Below are 13774 nucleotides of genomic sequence, written 5' to 3' on the forward strand. Positions count from 1 at the left end.
CACTTCCCCCAGTACTCTGCAGCCCTTCTCAACAGGGAGATGCTGAGGCACTGGGGGCTTTTGTGGAGGCTGCTGCTCTCAGCTGGATCAAAAAGAGATTACATGTCCACACCTGGAGTTTGGCAGAAGTGATGGCAAATTGGTCACTTGATTGATATCGTTTGTGCTTGGTTGGGAAAGCATGAAAATGGCCCATCTTCCCTTCAGCCTCTGATCCCAGCACACCTCCCATGGCATGGTGGTAGTGCTGTGCTGTCAGACAGAAGGTCCCAATCTCTCTGGGATTTCTGACTCTTTAATGGAAGTTGCTGGAAGAAAATTTCTCTTAAATCTCAAATTCAGTAACTCTGGAACAAGATTTTGGAATCACACAGGTGCTTAACACCTGGTTAGATACAGCTCAGCTGCTTGGCAGTAGTGAAATTCACCTTCATCAGCTGGACTTGATGGCAGTGCCGCTCTCCCTGTGCTGCAGCCATCAGTTGTCATTGATCCCTTTCAGAGATCCCAGGAGATGTCTCACTGAAGGGGCTGCCTTGGCTCAGTCATTCCAGGGGGGAGAGAGGATGCTGCAATTTTTTTTTGGTCAATCATCCTTCCTTCCTAAAGCCAAGGCACCTCCTCCTGTGCTGGCAGGAGTCTCTCACAGTACAGGGGTGATGTCTGTGTGACTCTGGGCCACTGTGGAGCAGTGACCATGGAAAGAGCTGCTCCTTCTGCAGGGAGGTATCCAAAGGCTCCCTGGCTGGAGGGAAAGGAGCTGGATCAGCTCCATCCATGCAGAAGGCTTCAGCAGCAGATATTTCTCTTCTGCTTTGAGTTCAGCCCATGTAGGTATTACCCTACAAGGGCAGTGCCCAGGGCATGACAAGTGCCCATGTCCAGGGCTGCACTGCAGTTGTCCATGATGTGAGGCAGTTAAGGAGTTTTATATGGTGAGAAAGTAGGCTGCTATTTTTTTTTTCCTAAGTTCTCCATGCTCATCAAGTTTGAAAGCCTAGGGCAAGATTAATTAAAATCAATGGAGCAAAGCAAATTAAGCACTTTAAAGTGCTCTTTGGGGGCTATCAAAACTAGAATAATTCAAAATAAATAGTCAAATGTCTGGGGCTTGTTATGAGACTATTTTATCATTCTGCCCATTCATCTGCTCTATCTCTCTCTTATTTCTTTATCTATTTTTCACAGAGCTCAGCAAATGTTTTTTCCTCAGCATTTCACACCAACATGTTTCTATGCAATCTCAGGACTCTGCTCCCACACACTTAAAGTTCACACTGCAAACACACAGCCTAATCCAGCAATTTTTACTCACACTAGTAAGCCTTGCAGATATATAATTAGCACTGTTCAGGTTAATGGAATGGTTTTTGAGAAAAAAAGAGTAAGTTCACAATTCTAAGTAATCAAGAGATGAAAATATGCATTTTGCCTTGACTAGAAGAGGCACAGTTTTGCATTTTGTATGATTTTCAGGAAAAACCCTATCACTTGCAGATATCTCCTAATTCCTCAAGCTGTCTCCCCAGTTGTCCTCCAGATTAAGACCTGGACTGAACTCTTCATCCTCCATACAGGAGGAGTTGTAAGGGTAGATATTCACTCAAAGAAATCTCAGGTGGTTTTGGTTTTGGGTTTTAACTCACATGAGAGTTCCTATATGATCCTGTTTGGTAAGGAAATCTGCTAATTAATCTATGGCTGCTTCTGCTTGAGGTCTTAGTGACCCTTTTCCAGTGATTCCAGCTTGTTCAGTGCTTCCTAGTGTCATTCCAGATGTTATGGGGGGGCTGTGAAGGCAGTCATTGAAATCTCTAGCAGAGTAATCATTGTATTAAGGTGTATTCAGCCTGATTACACAAGGTCAACAGCAGCATTCATAATTCCGATGCCTGTTTAGTGAACCTGATACTGCATTTACCACTTGAAGGTGTGGGAATCTGGAAGTAAATCCTCTGGATTAGATTGTGCCTTTGGCTCCCTGTGGTAGGGAGTGGATTCTGAGTCTGCTTGGCTGTGCTCTGAGCCCCCAGGCTGCTCCCCATGCCCAGGCTGTGGCATTCCATGATGAGCAGGACACCTTTATCTGCGCTCTTGCTATCTGTGTGGCAGCACAAAACAGATGAACACACATTTCAAGCTACCACACATTTCAAGCTACCACATAGGGTTGTTACTTCAGATCTGTGTTTTTTAACCTTTTCAGTAATTTTCAGAGCTCTCTCCCTTTAGCTGGGTGGTTGGAGTGACACTGAAGGGCACTTGTTTCCAGAAGGCTCCTTTGCTGCCTAAGTGTGACAGATATTGCTATCCACCACAGAGCTGCTGGTCCTCTGACTCCTGTAATGGTCTTGTGTACTCTGAATACAGTTTTTGTTTTGGAAAAAAAATTTGGTTTTACCTCTGCCAAAGTTAAATTCCTGATAGTTTGCTCAAGTCAATGTGGAGACATCATAAAAGCTGTGTGCCCAAATGAGCCATTGCAGTGACCCAGGACCATTACAAGGATACTACATGTTTGATTCTTACTGAGTGTCTTTTTGTCACACACAAGTGTGAGATGCAATTTTTTATGAGAACCTTGAACACAAAATAGACTGAGTGATTAGAACCCTGAATAAAATGTATGGCCTGGGTGAATGAATACATACACTAAATTCTCCTAGAGACACACCAGTCTAAAGGTTTCAGCTCAACAATCTACAACCAGCAATTTCTGGCTGAATACACTTCATCACAAGGCCTGATGGAAAGCTAGAAAGGTAACCCAAGGGCTTGCAGGGATTCAGCATCTCTGTTGGGTGTTAAAGTTGTTGGCTTTTGTTAGTATAGTTGACAGACAAGAGAAATAGAGGAAAAAGTTAACTAATTCAGATTAAAACCTTTTTCTATGGCAAATTACACAGCTGTTGCTCTACTTTTAGGACGCTTTGATATAAAAATTAACAACTTGGTAAAAGTAAGTGGAAACTTTCAGAGCTTTTATTGTTGGAAATTGGGAGAATACTGAATCTGTCTTCAGAGACTTTTTCCTGTAATTCCCTCTACAAATTATTCCAAGGGTTATTGCAAACAAAGAATATCTTGTTATCCTTCTGCATGGGAGAGAAAAAGGCTTTTTGTCTTTCCTCATTGCTTTTAAAACACAGATAGTTAAAAATAAGCAATTTAGCTGTATTTCTGCATTGGAAACTAGCTTTTTCAAGGTTTGGGTCTTGTATTGACTTTTCATCCTTACAAAAAAACTCAGTTGAATAGGGAAGGACATACTAAGGATTTCCCTTCCTGCGGAAAGGTCTGATTTACTCAAATTAAAGAAATTAGTCAAACATTACAGAAAATTTCTTTTTGATGGATTTATAGTTTCAAATAAATAATCCATTTTGGGCTGACTTGCACCCAGTGTTTGCTTCTCATGAATGTGAGTGATGTGGTTTTACTGGCATGGACACTCACAGCAAGTGAATGCACACTCTATTCAATTACAATTACTTGCTCTCACAGAGCAATTAAAGGCCCCCACTGGGACTGGAGCTCCAGGGAGACAGTTTACTTGAGGAAGTGTTCAAGACCCACATCCTATAATTTATGGCTTCTTTTTTAAGGGCTTCTGCCGTTCTTCTCCAGTTCCACATTTGAAAAAAGGTTGCAAATAAAAATAAAAACATCTAAGTTCCTTCTGTCCTGTGTCCTGCTCCAACCTTGCCTTGTACCTCTTTCTCTGTTTTAATGTTGGCATAAATACTTGACATCTTTGGAAAATTTTAATTCTGAAAACTTAAACATTCAGGTGTTTGTAGGGGAAAATCTATTTTATCTTCCACTGTCCTCTGAGGTGATATAAATATTACAGTCAGGTAGTCATAAAGCTGCTGTTCTCTCAACTAATAAAGAATAATATAAATCAGAAAGGCTTCCTTATATATGTTTGACTCTTTGGAAAGTTTTATAGACTGGTGGTTTCCTCAGATCAGTAAACTGACCAGCCTTGCTCAAAAGCAGTTTTCTGCAAGTAAATGTCCCAGAAGGGCAAGTGTAATGCAAAGGCTGTGGGAACCCTCTGCGTAGTCCTGTAAATTCTGTGTATTTCAGTGCCAATTAAACAGCTGATGTTTTGCTCAGCAGAAAGCTAAGGCCTAAAGCATCTCAGCAGGCCTTGCTTTTAGAAAGTTAATGTAGTATAAACTGGTCTCCTAGGCTTCCTCATCAGTGATGGAGGGAGGGAAGGTCTGTACCTCGAGGAGAGAGTTTGCCATGCTGGGATGGGTGCCTGAGCTGTGCAGGATGAATCACTTGCCAGGTATGCTTCTTTCCTTTCACAGTCCCAGACAGCAGGCTTAGAGGAGAAGCTCTGCTCCTGCATCTTCCTGTGAGGCAGCAGAAATGCCACTGAGCAGGGTGATCCTTGCTGGAGCTCTCCTCATTGCCAGGAGGCACAGCAATAACTCTGGTTCCTGCCAGACGGGGAGTGGCACAGTGCTGCTGCTGAGCCCCAGCAGCCCACAGGGCCACGGTGCCCAGGTCAGGCCCCTTCACCAGCTGATGGCTGGGAGCTGTGGAATGGTTGGTAGGCAGCCTCTGGAGGCAGGAGAGTGGATGTGGATCCATGTCAGCCCTTGGAGAGGCAGAAACTGCTGGGAGGGGTCTGTCTCCCCTTCCCAACACCAGCAGATCACTGCAGGAGCATGCCCTCTGCTCACCAGGAGAAGGATGAAATAATGTGCTGCCAATATGCACTATTTTTCCCAGTCTTGCTTTTCTGGTTGTCAGGCTGCTGCCAGCATTGTTGCCTGGGTGCATGCCTGCCACAGGAGAGCATCACTGGCTGTGGACAATGCTCTTGAAATGCTGTCAGAGCTGGCCTCATCCCTCCCTGCATTCCCAGCTGTAGAAGAGGCTGCCAAGAACATCTCAAATATATTCTCATTAGTCTGTTGCAGCTGAGGGCTACACAGAGGAAGGAAAATAGCTCATGGTGGCAATCCACACCCAGCTCCTGTGTCTGTTAGCAGGGGACTCTGCTGTAAGCATCATCCCCACATGCCATCAGACAAGGACATCCTCCATCATGGTCAGTGACAAAGGCATTTTCACCTGTAGAAAATCCCACCCACTTACAAACTGTAGAGCCCTCACCAAAATACTTGCCTTTGAATGCTTCTCCTTAGACACAATGTTCTTCCTCACCATGAAAAGCAAAATAAGTTGCAATGAACTGCTATTGTTCAAAAGACAGTATCCTATAATAATCATATTAATTCTCCTCCCATCCATGCTTTAATGAAAATCTGTCCATGCCACTGCTTGGTTTCCCTGGTTACTGTGACTCTCTGTGATTCAGGTGTAATTTCTGATGTTAAACATGGTGTCTTATTGCTTTTTTTACTGTGATAAAGAGGGGATCAGTAAGCTTTTGTCTGAGGAAAAAAACATATCCTTATCAATTACATTAAAATGGCAACATTTCACTATGTGCATGTTTTTCTTTTTTAAACAATTAGAGTATGTAATGATTTAAGCCAAATATAAACTGATCCTCTCACAGCCACTCACTCGCTTTCCTTCAGTGGAATGGGGGAAACAATTAGAAGAGTAAAGCTGGGAAAACTTGTAGGTTGGATAAAGACCATTTAATAATGCATAGTAAACCAAAAGTCTTATGTACACAAACAAAACAAAACAATTCATTCACCACTTCTCATAGTCAGGCAGGTGTAGCTATCCCAGTCAAAACCAGCACAGAGAACTCCATAAAACAGAAGTGAAACCGAGAAGAAATTGTTGTGCTTGAGTAGCAAAGATACAGCTTTTGTATAAAATTTGATGAATATTTCATTTATGTCTCTTTAATCTCAAGCAAAGTAGTTGGATATTTTGAATACATAGGAAAAGTTTACTTTGAGGGGTCATAAGTTGCATTTCATCTTCAGCAACACATGACTGATGGCAGCTTTCCTGCCTGTAGTAGCACAAGTTGGGGCGGGTAGGGAACAGTTTCAGACCCCTCTTTGCCAGCAAAGCAATGAGAGCATCCTGCAGGATAAGTACTCTCTTGCATTTATACCTCCACCCACTGCTTCCTTCAGGGCTAGTGTGGATGCAGTGATTTCTCTTGCCCAGAGGCTGTATTTAGACCATCCCATTTTAGAAGGTTACAGCTGAAAATATTACAAATTTCGTTCCTTCTCCCCTCTTGTAATGTATGCTTAATATACATTGCGTTTCGCTCCACTTGGACCATGAAATTGGTTACATGGAGAGTTTTACAGCTTCTACTCCAGCACTGTAGGAGAATGGTTGGGAATAAGTATCCTTAACTGTTGGCTCTGTGTGGTTCTTTCCATCATACTTCCATGACAGCATTGCCCTGTTTGGCAACATTTTTTGTACTTAGAGATTGTGAATTTGCTTATTTTACAGATATTCTTGCTGTGCAAAAGAGGAAAGGCAAAAGGGAGTTTATCATGAGTTTTAATCAAATTAAGTTACAGAATCCCACAAAAGACAGAAATTAGTCTCATCAGTTTTCTCGATTACTTTATGCTATTCTGACACCAACATTACCAACTTGTTCTCTCTTGGCATGTGTATGTTGTAGGAGACAGAAACTGCCATTTTAGATCAAAATGTAATTTCCTTGTGTCTGGTATCCTTTGACAGAAAAAGTATAAATGAAGATGAATAGGCCTTCCAAGAATGTGATTTTTTTTCTTACTTAAAATAGAGCAAGGTGATCTCTCTGGATTAGAAAACATTTCAAAATCTAGGCCTGGCATGGGGTTATTGACTAATGACTGTTTATTTTTAGGCTTGCATAAAAATGTCCAGTCCAGGAATCATGAGGAAGTTTTTCTATGTGATGGATCAGGAGTTGATAACCTTTAACTAATAGATAACTGCTCTCCCCTGAACAAAGGGGTTTTGTCTGAGCAGATACCACAGTGAAAAGCCAACTGTCCATCCCGTCCATCAAAGCAAGCCTCTGCTCTGAAGGCACTCCAGGGCTGTGGACATGTTGTCCAAGCACTTCCATCTCGGGGACACCTTGAGATACTCTACACAAAGTCACCTGTACAACCCTGCATGATGCTACACAGAGGTGCACACTGACAGCCTGTATTGCTCTGTCTCTCAGAACTTCAGCATTATCTGGGGAAACCCTGCACTTTTGGTACTGTGCCTTCCCAACCTATTGTGCATACCTTGGGAGAAGTGTAGGTGCACTTCCTGACAGGTAACCAGCAAAGCAGCTGCAAGGTTCCAGTAGAAAAAGGTGCACCTCCCATTGAGAGTCACTGTTGTCCTGCCCCATTTGCACAGTGGAATTGGCAACCCAGCTATGCTGGGTTGAATTTCTCTCAGACATTGCCTGGTTTCTTTGAGGTCTCTGTGACTGCATGTCTTTGTGTTAAGTGGTGCTCAGAGGAGGTTTTGACTGGAGAGCTGGAGGGAATGGGAAGAACAAGGAGATGGTAGTAGAGACAAATGCATGTCTGGAAGCAATCTCTCCTCATAGTCTTCAAGAGGCATCAGGAACATTGCCTATACCTTGTTGTCAAGATAAGAGCCTTACAGGTTCCTAGAAATTCAAATAGTAGACTTAATAAATTAAAGTCATAATAAACTTATAAGTAATACAAGAAAAGGGTACATCAAATTCCTTTTTCCTAGTTGTATCTGTGTAGGTGGCTCTCTACATGGAGGGCCGGAAAAAGGTACTTGCAGGGTGATTTATTCAGGGAAGCTCTGTTTTGGGTTTGGCAACAAGTGCCCATCTAGGTTATCACATTCAGATTATCAATAGCATCTGATCCTGTGAGAAACACATGAAGATCTGTTAGATATGCCACATTAAAAAAAGAGAGGCAGAGAGTTTTAGTTTAGCTTTGTGTGATATTTAACAAAATTACCCTCTGTACTTCTCTGTATAACAAGATTTTTAGCTTGGCTTCCCCTTGAAATGAGGCGCGTGCAATATTGATGTCTGTCTATCTGTCACATCCTTCTCAGAAATGTTCCTAGCAATGGGCACACTTCAGACAGATCCAACACAGGAGAAGAGACCCAAAAGCCATCTCTTCCTGAGAGGTCTGACACTGGCTGGTTCCACAAAAGAGTCCCAAATTAGTATAATCACTGGATGAAAAACAGCAGTGAGAGCCCTGTGGTTATCAGTTTGACCCCATGGCTGGTGGGTGACAACATGTATACTGACAAATCAATAAACATGTGCTGCTCAGCATGGAGCTGACAACCAGTTGCAGGATCTGCTGTGTTTTATCTGGTCAGCAGTTAGAGGATAAAGGAGTGAGGAGATCTCTTTCTGCTTGGGGAATTTTAAGAGAAGGAATGAGAGACTTGGTGAGGTCTTGTACCCAAGAGCTGGTGATACAGGAGACAAAGCTTTAAAAGCATTGCCTTACTCTGCTGCTCCCTAAAAAGCCCACGTTTTTAGTGCCACTGGATTAAATACTAACCAACATTTTCACTTCAAAGCACTTACCTTAGAACTAATACCCAAAATACTAATGTTTGTAAGATATTCTCAAATTATCCTCTTTTGTGTCTCTGTGCACATTGTTCACACTGAATTCTCTGAATTCAGCATCTGTCCAGGACATGATTACTTAAAGCACACTGCCCATTTTACCAATTTCTCAGTAGAACCCAAGTGTTACTATCTTTCAAGTTTGAAATGGTTGAACAACATGATTTACAGAGTCTGTTGAGCAGTTATTTCAATTCTGTAACTATGGAAATCAAAATAGTAAAACAGGATGGAAAATAAATTACAGAAACAATACATAGATAATACACAAAAGCGGTAATAAATGGGTTAAATGCAGGCCAAAAGAGCAGAATGGTAGAAAGAAATGGTGACTCAGCTTCCAGAAAGAGGCATTATTTTGCTGTTCACTTTGAAATGGGGATTCTCCATTGACTTAAAAATGGAGCCATTATATTGCCAGGGTGTTCCCACGACTATTTTCCTTCTCTTTTGCTGTTTAATATTTTCCTATTCTTTTCTTCCCTATACCCCCTCCCAGCTACATTTCCTGGATTTCTTTCACCAGTTTTCTCTCCATCTTTACAGCAGAGCTTCCTCCCTCAAGAGAGCCTCTCATTCCTCCTCCTTCCTACTCTACCCACTACAGCAGCATCTATTGCACTCTCAAAGGCCAAAGGATTTGTCAGCAGTTCAGCTTTTCCATTCTTCACTCAGTGCCCTCCTGAGCCTTCATTTCTGTCATTTTACCTCTGTAAAGTGAGAGAAAAATAAACAGATGTGATAATATTTTCTTGCCCCATTGAACTATGCCATCATCTTGTTGCCACCATTATCTCTATCAGCTTTCCTTCTTCCACCCCCTGCCTTCTCTTGGGTAGGAAATCACGTGCAATCCTATGCAGCAAACTCTTTGAAGCAGCAGAAGAGTCTTTCCTTTTCAGTACTCTTTGACAAGAAAGGTACCTGAGAGTCCATGCTGCTAACTACTGCATATTTCACAAGCTCTGAATTGAATCAATTGACACCAGGGAAACCCACGTTTTTTCTACTCCCTGCACAGTGTGTTTAGGCTTTACTGTTTAATCAAGTGATGCTTAGCTCATTTGAACTGACTGATGTACAATTCTCAATTGTCAATTCCTACAGCCTAATCAACAGCTTAATAACAGGGGATAAACAGTCATCACACTTGATCCCAGCAGCACACTGCACATTGAGGCAGAGGTCTTGAATTCAAGGATGAGACTCATTTGGGTCCACCCTTGTTAGGCCAGAGGAGAAACCAGGAGGAAAGCTAGCCACGTGGTACAGTAGAATTGTAAAATTGGTTTTGGGGCTAGGGAATTTTTTTAGTCAAAGAGAAAATTCAGCACAAGTTTGTGTTTTCTGTACAAAAGAACCCCAGTACATGGAGGTAGTTGAATCAATGCTACAGCTACTGGCTGTAGCTCAGTAGGCTTTATAAGGTGTAGAACATTTGGTCAAAAGTCTGTTGGGAATGTTCTAATGAAGAGAAATGTTAGAGTGGCTTCTAAAGCTTGAGTTCATCTGTTATCCTGATTAGAGATCGCAAATTGGAAATATCTACATCCCCCCTGAAAACACTTTAAGTAGATGTTTCTTTCCATTACAGCATTAGCTGAAACACCTATGTGAAAATATTTCAAATTATTTGTAAGGAATACAGCTCTTGAATTTTCTCTGACTTCTCAAAATTTAAATTATAAGTCTAGGTGTCCTGAAGAATAAATTCACCATATGGATATATCAGTGACACCATGGTGTTCTTTTATGTGTAAAGCTTTTAATGGCATCATTGTGCTGCAATGACATCAATGCTAGTAATGTCCTACTAAAGAACATTATTTGTTAAGGAACACTAAATCCACAAATCTACAGGTTAAATTTGCCATTTCTGTAAGCATGTCACACATGTAGCATGGGCAGAGCTATGTGTTTGCAGCTGCGCAGGTGCTATGGGCAAAACACTGCCTGTAGTAGCTCAAAATTTGTGTGTTCTGGTTGGTGAGTTAGAGATTTTGCTTGAATTTCAGATTTAATTTTCTAGTTTTGAATTACAGTCAAAATCATAATGTTGGTTAACAACTAGCATCAAACTAGCATTTGACAAATTGCATGACAGACTTTGTTGCCAAGACAAATAATTTCTTCTGACTGGAAAACAGATCACTCATAATCTAAAAGAATTGTGTACAGGAAATATATCTTTTAACAGGAAAGCAGCACTGATGTAATGAGTGTATAATTACTTTTTTAAAAAATTATTTCCCAAACTACTGTCAGCAAGGGCATATCTGTTTGGCTTGGCATCTCTGTGATTTTTATTGCTTACTCCCACCCCTCGGAGTTAGCTTTGGATTGCTCACAAACCAAAATCTCTTTCTATTCATAATCTTCCATTCAAAGAAAATAAATATTTATCAGAAGAAAATTATACTTTTTGAGAATGCAAACTGGAAAAGTGTTAAGAAATTTGTTTATAGTCTCCCCATCTGCTGTGACTTACCTCCCTTGCAATTTCAGTGCGCTGTGCTTTATTGTTTAAATTTGCTTTAGGTTTTGCTTGTGATGTATCCAAGATACCATGAATGGTTTGGTACTAATTAAAGAGAAAATACAATTATATGAATGGCTCTAGGGCAGTGGAGGAAGATCAAAAGAAGGAAAATCCAAAGTTCACAAAATTTTTCCACTCCAACTTTGATGATATTTCTGAATTTGAAATTAGCATACAGAGTGCATTTGCATTTTAAATGTTTGGACACAACTTATCCAGAAGCAAATAGTCATTTGGGGGCCATTTTAACAAGGCTGGAGGATAACAAAATACATCTTGCACTAATATACATCCTGTTTAACTCCATTAGAGACAAAAAAATTCCAAAAACACTGGGCCAATGCCTGCAGTGATGTTTTTCTTTTCAGCTATACTATACTGAAACAGTGCTTCTACATTAGAAATACTGGCTTAACCAAATGAAATACTAAAATCTGGTTTAATTGATACTGCTTCCCATGAGCATAACATGTAAACCTTTCTAGTGCCTGAGTATAAGCACACAGTTTATTACAGAGCAGATGATCATGATCATACATTTTGTGACAGAAATCTGCTTGTTGCCTGAATACCTCTGAGGTGGCTGTGTGTAGGGGAAAAGGACTTTGAGCAGAAAAAACAATCAATAGTTCAGCAAAAGTATCTGAGATACCCCTTGGCTGACAGAGCTGACCTTCATCTCCTCTCTCTAAAGCTATCTGCCTTCTAATTCCTTCCAGCTACATCAATTTACTGTAGCCCATATTCTGTTAACATTATATAAAATTTACTTCACAGTCATTATTTTATTTAAAATATTAGACTAACTCCACTGTGACTGTACTGTGTGAGATCAGATCTCTGTATGGTTGATACATAAATGGAAACTCATGTACTTTAGAAACAGAAATGCTGAGGGAACTGTGAACTCTAAAGACATAAAAGAGGCATTTTTAAGGACGCTTAAGTAGGCTTTAGTTATAAACCTTTTTAAAAAGATTAGACATACTGAACAATTATTCAGAAATGGTAAACTGTCAAAAAAGGCAATGCTATAAGGTAAGAACTACAAATGGAAAAACAACAAAACTGTGGATTCATGGAATCACTGTAGTTGAAAAAGACCTTTAAGATCAGGTCCAGCCATCAACCCAGAACTGCCAAGTCTACAACTAAACAATGGCCCCAGAGCATATCTACACATCCTTTAAATACCCCCAGGGATGGTGGCTCCATCATTTCCATTGACAGCCTCTTCCAGTCCTTGGAATTTCAGTTTAAAAAAAATCTAAACCTCCTCTGGTGCAACTTGCAGCAATTTCCTCTTATCCTGTTGTGTTACTTGGGAGAACAGACCGAGCTGGCCACAGCCTCCTGCCAGGCAGCTGTGAGAGTGCCACGGTCACCTCTGAGCCTCCTTTTCTCCAGGCTGAACACCCCCAGCTCCCTCAGTTCTCCCCACAGGGCCTGTGCCCCAGATTCTTCCCCAGCCCTGTTGGCCTTCTCTGGACACACTGCAGCACTTCAGTGTCTGGTAGTGAGGGGCCCAGAACTGAACACGGGATTCAAGATGTGGCTGCTGGACACACTGTTTCTGCTACCAATTCCTCCTGATATGATTACAGTCACACATTAGAGTATTAATGATGTATCCAGAGCATAAGAATATCCAAATCCTGGCTCATCTATACACAGAGAGCAGAGATAACATTTTTAACACAGCTGAGTCAAAGTATTTATTTCCTTTACAAAGGCAAATGTCTCCCTTTGTTGCCTGGCCTGTTCCTGCTACAGCAAAGGATCATAAATCCCTAAACTGTGGAATGGGAGGCAGAAAAGGCATGGCAAAACCTCTTAGGGTGATGACTAAATTTCTAATTAATTACAAAACAGTTGATAGTTTATAGGTACTTTGGCCTTTGTCATCTGCACTTTCAACTTATGACTTCCCTCATGGCACTTCATGCAGTTTGGATTTACAGTGCAGAAATATTGTACTAGACAGAGACAAAAGCTAAAGTATCTTCTAATTCAGTGGCATGCTTCAAAAAGTTTTTCTCACTTATAAATTGCTTCAGATAATTTGCAGGGTTGTTGATAATCCTTTTCTTGACAAAAATTTGATTCTGTTCCAAACATAGTCAGAGCCGTCCCTTATTTGCTCAAATGTAGTGTTGACCAAAGCTGGGGAGATGCACAGGGCAGGATTCAGCCTGCAAGTTAATACTCCAGTTTACATGTCTGTGTGTGGAGGGCACGTTTTCACTCAAGTGTCCACTGAGTCCCTGCACAGCTACGGAGGATGCTGTCAGCCAATACAGCCAGTGGGACCTGAAGGGATATCCAGCTCACCTGCAAGCAGGCTCATTCAATTGTTCCGTGAATTGCCATCCAGACACCACTGACTGTATTGAGCACATCTCCATGGACTGCAGCTGAAGTGTAAACAGTTCAATTTATCTGTCCTAATCTCTGTGTACACTGATGATATGATTGCTGGTTGTTCTACTCACGTCAGATTGAATTACTGAATGGAGCTAAAAGAAATCCTGAAATCAATCCTACTTGGAAATATTATGAGCAAGAACCTCTTACTTAGCTGGAAGTTTGGCTGCTTAACCAGATCTGACTGTTTGAAGCACCAAAAACTGAAGTACTTAAAATCACCAGCTGTAATTTTGTATATTTCCACACCTTATTTTCCACAA

The 13774-nt window shown here is 41.2% G+C and overlaps 1 protein-coding gene across 3 annotated transcripts in view; it reads left to right on the top strand.

Annotated features, from left to right (window-relative positions):
* The window catches only part of LOC102066709 (LHFPL tetraspan subfamily member 3 protein), a 236427-nt gene that overhangs the window by 122575 nt on the left and 100078 nt on the right, over window positions 1–13774 (top strand). The window lies entirely within an intron of this gene.

This window comes from Zonotrichia albicollis, chromosome 4, assembly GCF_047830755.1.
Source record: "Zonotrichia albicollis isolate bZonAlb1 chromosome 4, bZonAlb1.hap1, whole genome shotgun sequence".
NCBI lineage: Eukaryota > Metazoa > Chordata > Aves > Passeriformes > Passerellidae > Zonotrichia > Zonotrichia albicollis.